The 8,587-nt window shown below is 49.7% G+C and overlaps 1 long non-coding RNA gene across 1 annotated transcript; it reads left to right on the top strand.

Annotated features, from left to right (window-relative positions):
• The first annotated feature begins 296 nt into the window (after positions 1-296).
• On the top strand, positions 297-8,320 carry LOC136146146 (uncharacterized). The gene is made up of 3 exons (XR_010658900.1): positions 297-472; positions 7,117-7,232; positions 7,666-8,320. It is a non-coding gene; the product is annotated as an uncharacterized lncRNA (long non-coding RNA).
• Positions 8,321-8,587: the final 267 nt, after the last annotated feature.

Genomic DNA, 8,587 nt, shown 5'->3' with positions numbered 1-8,587 from the left:
AAGTGTCCAATTCAGTGACATTAAGTATATTCACAATGTACAACCGTCTCAAAATAAGACTTTTTATTTTACTTTGTATTTCTTTTTTCGATTTTTTTTCTGTTTCAACTATTTAATGTAAAAAATCAGGTCATGGGGATACAAATCATTATTATCATTATCACTCTGCAGCTCAGACATCACACTGTGGGGAAGTTTCCATAACCGGGGTGTTACTGGCAAGGGAAAGCACGAGAAAACAAAATAACTATTCAAATACTCCTTTCCCCAGTCAGGCTGGCAGTCAGCTGCAGCCCACGTGCAGAGAGAATTCCGAAAGAATGCCGCTCGGTGGCAGCGAGGCAGGGGCCTGGATTAGCATGGTTGCTTGAACTCCGCTGTTTCATCACCTGGGCTGGTTTCCCTTCCCACGGCGGAATTTCTAAAGACAGGCATCACCACGGCACACAGCACACTTTCTGGGAAACAGGTGGTATGTGCATCTTTCGCTTTTAGAATCCCAGTGTAATTCTTGGACCATGTGAACCACTGGGGAAGGGATGTCAGGGGTTCTCCCTGACATCTCTCCCCCTTCACCTTGGGGGAGGTGAAGCCCAAGAAGACTTGTCTCTTGACAAGTCCCCCTGCTGGATCTGATGTCACCACAGCTGGAGAACCACCTGGCCCTGCGAGGCGGGGCTCACCCATCCAAATCCCTTCCTCTCCAGGGGAACCGAGGCCCAGAGATGGGGAGGTCATACCCAGATGAGGTCAGTGGCAGAGCCAGTGTCTCTAGTGATAGCTGTTGGTGGCCTTAGTGCATGGAGGCAGCAAAGAAGAGGAGACTCGGTCGGCACCTGCTTAACACTTAGTGTCTCTAGGAATTATGGGTTACCACAACTCCATGTTTCAGATGGGGAAACTGAGGCTTAGCATGGCTGGCCCGTATGATGTGTGCCAGGTCCCCACCCCAAAGCTTGTGCTGGTTCCATCCTGCTGGGCCATCCTCAGATCTGGGCACAGTCCACAGCGATGGGGCGTGGAGCCAGCCCTGTGTTTTCCATGCCTTTCCCAGACATGGGCACCCACTAGCCATCCCCGGATGGCAGAGAGCCTCTCGTTCCTAAGTACAAGGTGACTGGTGGCTGGTGTCGGGACAGCTCCCTTTCTGCTTGACCTCGAGCCCTCCCTGGCTCCCCATCTCCCTTCACGTGAAGCCACACCGTGAACAAGCCACTGAACCTGGCACGATCTGGGCCCTGGCTGACTTTGCCCAGCACACTAGCCATCTTTTTTGTTTTTTGAGTCTCACGGCACTATTTCTGCTGCGCTGTTGCCCCTGCCTAGAAGGCTCTTTCCCCTTCTGACTCTTTCTCATCCTTCAGGTCTTGGTGTAAATGCCCCTTCCTCTAAGAGGCCCTCCCCCCAACCCCTCTAACCTGGTCAGGTCACCTAGCCTCAGAACACACTGGATTCTTCCTCCATACTCTTCCTTGCAGTGCTCAATACATGATTTTAAAGAGTAACATCCTGCCCACAGCGGACTGCAAACTTCATGAGAGCCAGGGACCTGGCTGTCTGGATTCTGGTGTGCGCTCCAGCCTCTGCTGTGTTGCTTGGTATACAGTGGGTACTTAATAAATACCTTGAGAGTGGGTGAATGAAACTGTGGCCCGTGGGGTGCTACATCCTCATAGTCAGGAGTGTGGGGCCAGGGACTGGAGGGCCACACCTCTGCCAGAGAGGTTTGCCACACAACCTGGGCAGTGTGCAGGACCGGTTTCTAAAAATTCAGTGTGATCTCTGTTGAGCAAGCACCTGGGATGTTTCCAGACTCTTCTGATGTGTTTCAGGAGCCTTCTTCCTGTCCCCTGAGCTGAACCTCCACTCCACACTCTTTGGCACAGTGAAGTACTCACATTGCTGGCCTGGGTCCTGCAGCCAAGCCAGCCCTCTGGGGCAGCAAGAGTGAGGGACACACCCCCAGAGCCACGAGTGCAACCAGAAGGCAGAAGGGGCTTTTTTTTTTAACGGCTTCAGCTTAGTTCATTTATTTTATTTTTTAAAATGTTACTGGAGTGTTGTTGTCATGTTAGTTTCAAGTGTGCAGCAGAGCAAACCAGTTACACGTTTACATGTCCTCACTCTTTTCTTAGATTCTATTCCCACATAGGCCATTACAGAGTATGGAAGAGAGTTCCCCGTGCTATGCAGTGGGTTCTTTTTTTTTGAATTATTTATTTATTTGGTGGCATCAGGTCTTAGTGACATCTTCGTTGCCTCATGTGGGACCTTTTGTTGCAGCACATGGACTCTCCTTGTGACTTGCGGGCTTCGTAGTTCTGACATGTGGGCTTAGTTGTTTTGAGGTCTGTGGGATCCTAGTTCTCCAACCAGGGATTGAACTCACATCCCCTGCATCGCATGGCAGATTCTCAACCACAGGACCACCAGGGATGTCTCAACAGGTTCTTAATACTTACCTGTTTTCTGTGTAGGAGTGTGCATATGTCAATCCCAGCTTTCTGACTTATCCCTCCCCCCTAGAAAGGGTTTTTGAAATACTTGTTCCAGACCCATCTGCTCTGTGGGGAAACTGAGACACACAGGGGGAAACAGAGTCTGGAAACCAGTCAGCAACAGAGTCAGGACCAGATCCAGGGGGCCCCTGAGAGGTGGGCCTGGCCGCTTTCACTCTGCTTCCACCCAGAATTACTGAGAGCTGGGCAGGGCATTTCTAGAACCATCAACAGTCTCACCTTCAGCATCCCCAAGTGACTTAGGCCAAGCACCAACCTGTGTCTCAGGTGGTTCCTTAAATCCTTGGGTGCCATCTCCTTGAATGTTCTCAGTGCATTGAAGGAGGGGCTATTAGGATACCCATGTTACAGATGTGGAAACTGAACCTCGGAGAGGTTCTTTGCCCAGGGTCACACAGCTAGAAGTGGTAGAGCTACCAATAGCAATGGTAGTTCGTTGTCACACTGTCTTAGGTCAGTGACCTGGTTGGGTTCCCTTACAGCATTTTTTCCCGAGGCTGCCCCATGGGTAGAAAATGAAGCAGAATTTCTCCCTTTACTCTGCGCTGTTTAAATGCCCAAAATACTATTTTCATGCAGCAACTGAAACAAAAAATGTTCAAATATTTAGCTGTCGTCTGTGGCACTGTTTTCCTGGGATGGCAGCATGCGGGCCTGCTGGCGAGCGGCGCCTTCACGTTAATTAGGGAGAAGCGGCAGACGGGCTCCGCGAAACTGCAAGGCGGCTTGGCATGGTGGTTCTTCACACCCAGAGGAGTTGGCTCAACAAAGCCAATTTGGCACGTTTAATCCTGCTGAAAACCTGGCAGTTGGGGAGGTGACATCACTGGAATCAATTACCCCTACAATTGCCAGTCCTGGGTAGAAATAACTCAAGAAATCGATTCGTAATAACCACACCATTCATCGAGGGCTGCCTGACTGCCAACGCTCCCGCCACCCCCACGAGGTTTCCATTAACCTGTTAAACCCCACATCAGCCCTGAGAGGTTATTACCATGATTGTTATCCTCATTTTACTGGTGGGCTAAACTGAGGCTTCGAGAGGGGAAGTATGGCCAGTTGAGGAACGGCTCCCAGAAAGATCAGGTGCTATCCTCTGAGCCTCTCAGTGTGACCTGATTTGGAAAAGAGGTCTTTGCAGATGTGATTAAGGGTTGAGATGGAGAAATCATCTTGGATTATCTGATGGGCCCTAAATGCCATCACAAGTGCCCTCCTTATAAGAGAGAAACGGGGGACTTCCCTAGGGGTCCAGTGGTTAGGACTCTTGTGTTTCCACTGCAGGGGGCACAGGTTCGATCCCTGATCTGGGAAGATCCCACAAACCACATGGTGCGGCCAAAAACAAAAGAAAAGAAAAAAGAGACGGAGAGAGACTTCACATACACAGAGGAGAAGACCATGTGAAGACAGAGGCAGAGGCCAGAGTTACACAGCCACAAGTCAGGGACGCCTGGAGCCACCAGAAACCAGAAGAGAAAAGGGATCAATTCTCCTCTAGGGCCCTCCCGGCATGTGCAGCGCTGCTGACACCTCCACTTTGCCCCTGAGATACAGATTTCGAACTTCTGGCCTTCAGACTGGGAGAGAATAAACTTCAGTTGTTTGAAACCGGCAAGGCTGTGGTCATTTGTTACAGCAGCCCCTGGAAACTTCTACAGGAAATGACTTGCCCACGGCCATACTGCTATGAAGTGGCTCAAAATGTAGGAAGTGCTAAATACACGTTGGTGTGGTTGTTTGGTCACTACATCGTGTCCGACTCTTGTGACCTCATGGACTGTAAACTGCCAGGCTCCTCTTTCCATGGGATTTCCCAGTCAAGAACATTGGGGTGGGTTACCAGTCCCTTCTCCAGGGATCTTCCTAACCCAAGGATCAAAGCCACGTCTCCTGCATTGACAAGCAGATTGCTTACTGCTGAGCTACCAGAGAAGCCCTCAATAAATGTCATCTGTTACTATTATTGTGACCATATTATGACCAAATCAGCCTTGGGAAGCTGATTTCCAGGGTGAAATGTCCAAAAGAACATGAAATTGGTCTTCTTTATCCATCCCAGCAGACACTGTTGAGAAGAGACCGTCTGAGTCACCGTATTTGATGATTCGGTTTGGGAAGAAGCTATTAACACAGGTGGAGTTGGTTCAGGAAAACGATGAAACTTGGTAGGATGAACGCCTCACTCCCACTGAGTCAATGCCAAGCACTAGAATTAACTCCACTGGCTAAGCTGGTCCTGCAAATCAATTTGAGAACAGGTTCGTAGCTGATGGAGCAAGGGTGATGGCACAACAATTCAAAAAGATGAGGCGGCTCCTCTGTGTCTGGAAGTATCTCCCACACAAAACCTCATTTCTTGTTGACTACATCCTCTGTCCTCTTTGGTTCAGAGTAACACCCATACATGTGTACTGAATGTGTGAAGTTTGCCCCCACTACAGGAAGCTAAAGGTGGGGATTGATGGTTCATAGCTGATGGCCCCAACTTGCTAAAGTTTATGTGGCTCTTCCCCATCTTTCCATCCCCTCTTCTCCCTCCCCTTCCTGCCCATTCCCTTCCCTTCCATTATGCTTTGTTGTTGTTTAGTCACTAAGTCGTGTCAGACTCATTGTGACCCCATGGACTGTAGCCCACCAGGCTCCTCTGTACATGGCAGGTGGATTCTTTACCACTGAACCCCCTGGGGAGCCCCCCCCCTCCCACTTCCATTGTATTTGATAGTAATTTGATCCAGGAACTTGCCTGCTGGACTCGTGGTTAAGAATCCATCTTGTAATGCAGGGGAGACGGGTTTGATCCCTGGTCTGGGAACTGAGATCCCACATGCAGGGCAACTAAGCCCATGCATGTGCCATAATAAAGAATCCAGGGTAGCCTAAACCAAAGTTTGATCTACTAGGGGGTCCCAGCAACATCAATGTGAGCTGTAGGGGGAGGGGGATAAGATACATGCTGGTCCACAGAGGGATGTCATAGCCTAGTGGGATAAGAAGAGTGTCCATATGGGGTGATGGTGGCCCCATCATAGGGGCCAGAGCTTGTGTGCGTGAGGAGGGCATCCTAATGGAAAAGCAGCTTGGCATGGGGGGTCAGGTGGCCTCCCAGGTGGCAGCCAGCTGCCAATGCAGGAGAGTAAAAGATATAGATTTGATCCCTGGGCCAGGAAGATCTCCTGGAGGAGGGCATGGCAACCCACTCCAGTATTCTTGCCTGGAAAATCTCATGGACAGAGGAATCTGGCAGGCTATGGTCCATAGAGTCACAAAGAATTGGACACGACTGAAGCGACTTAGCATGTGTGCATGGGGTGTCAGAGATTGAGTAGGGTGTAGAGGGTATCCTTGTTGGGTGGAAGGCAGCATCAACAATAAGAAATCATGATATATGGTGTGGGGGTTGGTCAAATAAGTGAACACACTGAAAATACTAGGTTTCTCACTGTTGGAGAGGAGGTTACCAACATGAAAAGACTAGAATTAACCCTGTGGAGTTAGGTTGGAATTGGATCTATTAGGGTGAACTCATGCTGTTCAACATCAGTAGAATACCGTGGAAACAAATATAGATATAAATGTGTGTGTGTGTGTGTGGACTTCCCTGGTGGTCCAATGGTTAAGAATACACCTTGCAATGCAGGGGACTTGGGTTTGACCCCTGATCGGGGAACTAAGATCCCACATGCCGCAGGGCGTCTCAGCCCAGAAACCCCAACTAGCGAGAAACCCAAATTCTGCAACACAGATATCACATGCTGCAATTAAGACTCAACATAGTCAAAAAGTACAAGAAGAGCCTGGAATATCTTGAGCCAGACAATAAGGAAATGTTTAAAGAATGATAGGGAGACAGAAGCCAGATGAAAAGGACCATCACGGGCTGAGTCTAGGATACACTGGGTGCCCAAATAAGTAATAACAGCAATGGATTGTAACCCATGGAATCAGAAGAATGTACTGATGAAAAGAAATAAATGAAAAGTCTGATGAGAGATGGGATAGTAGTTTCAAAGTGCCTCCCTATGAACTATGTATTATTTTCAAAGAGGAAAGAGGAGATTCAGAGACTTTCAGAGAGTGATGGGGACTGTGGAGAGCTGGGGATTCCATTCCAGAGCAGGCACTTAAAAAATTTGTTGTATGGATGGGTAGGCATCAAGACATTGCATTCACTCAGAACAACGACCCGTCTCACCACATCGAACCCATATTCCATGGCAAGACAGTTTTTCTAGACTTGAGTTTTTGATATCAGCCACAGTCTCCGGTGGTTTGGCTGAGATGGAGCAAGTTGAGAAATCGGGTGTCATCTGAGGCAGGCAGTCCCCATATAGGCTGTGATCTCTCTGTTGAATTAATGGCAGGGCTGTGTCTAAAATATGGGTGGGGGTTCTGGGTCCAAGTTCTGGGCGGGCTGGTGAGGGAGGCTTCAAGGAGATGGTATCTTAGGATGCCTGAGGGGGGTGAAGTTGGGTGGGGTGGGAACAAGCCAAGGTTGACAGCTTGGGCTTCTATTCGTGGGTGAGCTGACTTGATGGAACATGTCAGGGTTTGGGTCATGAGTAAGACATGACGATAATCTTTTTTTCCCCAGATCCTTTCATTTCCTGACTGTACATGGGAACAGAACAGCCTCTTTTCTCATTTGCCCCTTGCAAGATTACATTGAAAATATTGAATAAAGTTTGGCAATTATTTTTACTGACACCGGTGAGTTCTCATTGCTCTTAGCTTAAAATCCAAGCTTTATACCACTCTCTACTTAACCCAACAAGCCCCTGCTCGCCTCCCTGAGCTCAGTACCTATCCTCATTTCTCTGCCTCATCCTCTCACTCACTCCACTCCCATTCCCTCCCCTGGTTGCTTGCACACACCAAACTTTTTGTCACCGTAAAGCTTTTGCATGTGTCCCAGCCACTCTGGCTGTCTCCTACTTCTTCTTCAGGCCCTGGATCAAACATCACCACCACTTCATAGGTACTTACTGCCCCTCACTCCCTACATCCTATCACAAGCACCTCCTCAGTCATCCCTGTCACTCTGCCTTATTTTGTTTCTTCATTACACTTAGCATTTGAATTTGTCCTATTTACTTACGTATTGCATTGTAATTATAATGTGTTATCTTGTCTCCTCAACTAGAATGTGAACTCCACAGGAGCCAGGATTTTGCTGTACTGTTCATCACTGTATCCTCAATGCCTAGCACGGTGCATGGTGCATGGTGCATGGTGGGAGCATAGTGAATTGTTTATTCTGAGAATGAATGAGAAGCTCTCAACAGCTATGTGCTAGATTTTAGGATACAAGCATCAAGGTGGGTTGTGACTGTGATGAATTGTGCTTCAGGTTGTGGCAAGCATGTACCCTGGGCTACTGGGGGTGAAGTCAGGTTTGAGGAAATAGGCACCAGTCAGGTGGTGACTGAGTTGGATTGTAAACTGGGCTGAGTCCATCAGGTAATATCAGACTGTACAGGTCAGACTGGACCCCAGATTTCAGGTGACAAGAGTCCCAGTTAGGCATAGCTGAGTTAACTTGTGATGGGCCAGTGTCCAACAGGCAGAAGATCACTAAAGAAGAATCAAGGATCCCCACTGGTTGTAACCAAAGAGAACTTTGATCGCAGCAGTGTCCAAAAAGTCTCTTGGGACTGTTAAAGATTAGCCGCTCTTTGTGGGGTAGCAAATGTCCTGAAGGATGCTGGCAGGATTGGGCCGTAACCTGGGCTGGTGGATGGGTTGTGAATTGTGACCTTGCCCATCAGGCGAGGACGCGGCCCGAGCCAGCTCGCCTGGTTGCGGGGTGCCACGCCGGGGGTGGCAGGAAACACGTGGGGACGGGTCACCTGGGAGCGGCTCACCTGGGCGTACCTGGATGTTGGAGTCGGCGCGCTTCCGCGCCGGGCGGGCTGGCCCCGCCCCCCGACCAATGGCGGGGCGGAGGTCCAGGGCCGTGGGCGAGGATTGGGCGGGCAGGCGCGGCGGTAGGCGCGGATTGGACGCGGGCGGGCGGGGGCGGGGCGACGCGGCAAGCAGTTTAGGCGCTCGGCCTGCGGGCGGCG

Source organism: Muntiacus reevesi, chromosome 13 (assembly GCF_963930625.1).
Source record: "Muntiacus reevesi chromosome 13, mMunRee1.1, whole genome shotgun sequence".
NCBI lineage: Eukaryota > Metazoa > Chordata > Mammalia > Artiodactyla > Cervidae > Muntiacus > Muntiacus reevesi.
The sequence above is the reverse complement of the archived record's forward strand: the minus strand, read 5'-3'. Positions and strand labels throughout refer to the sequence as shown.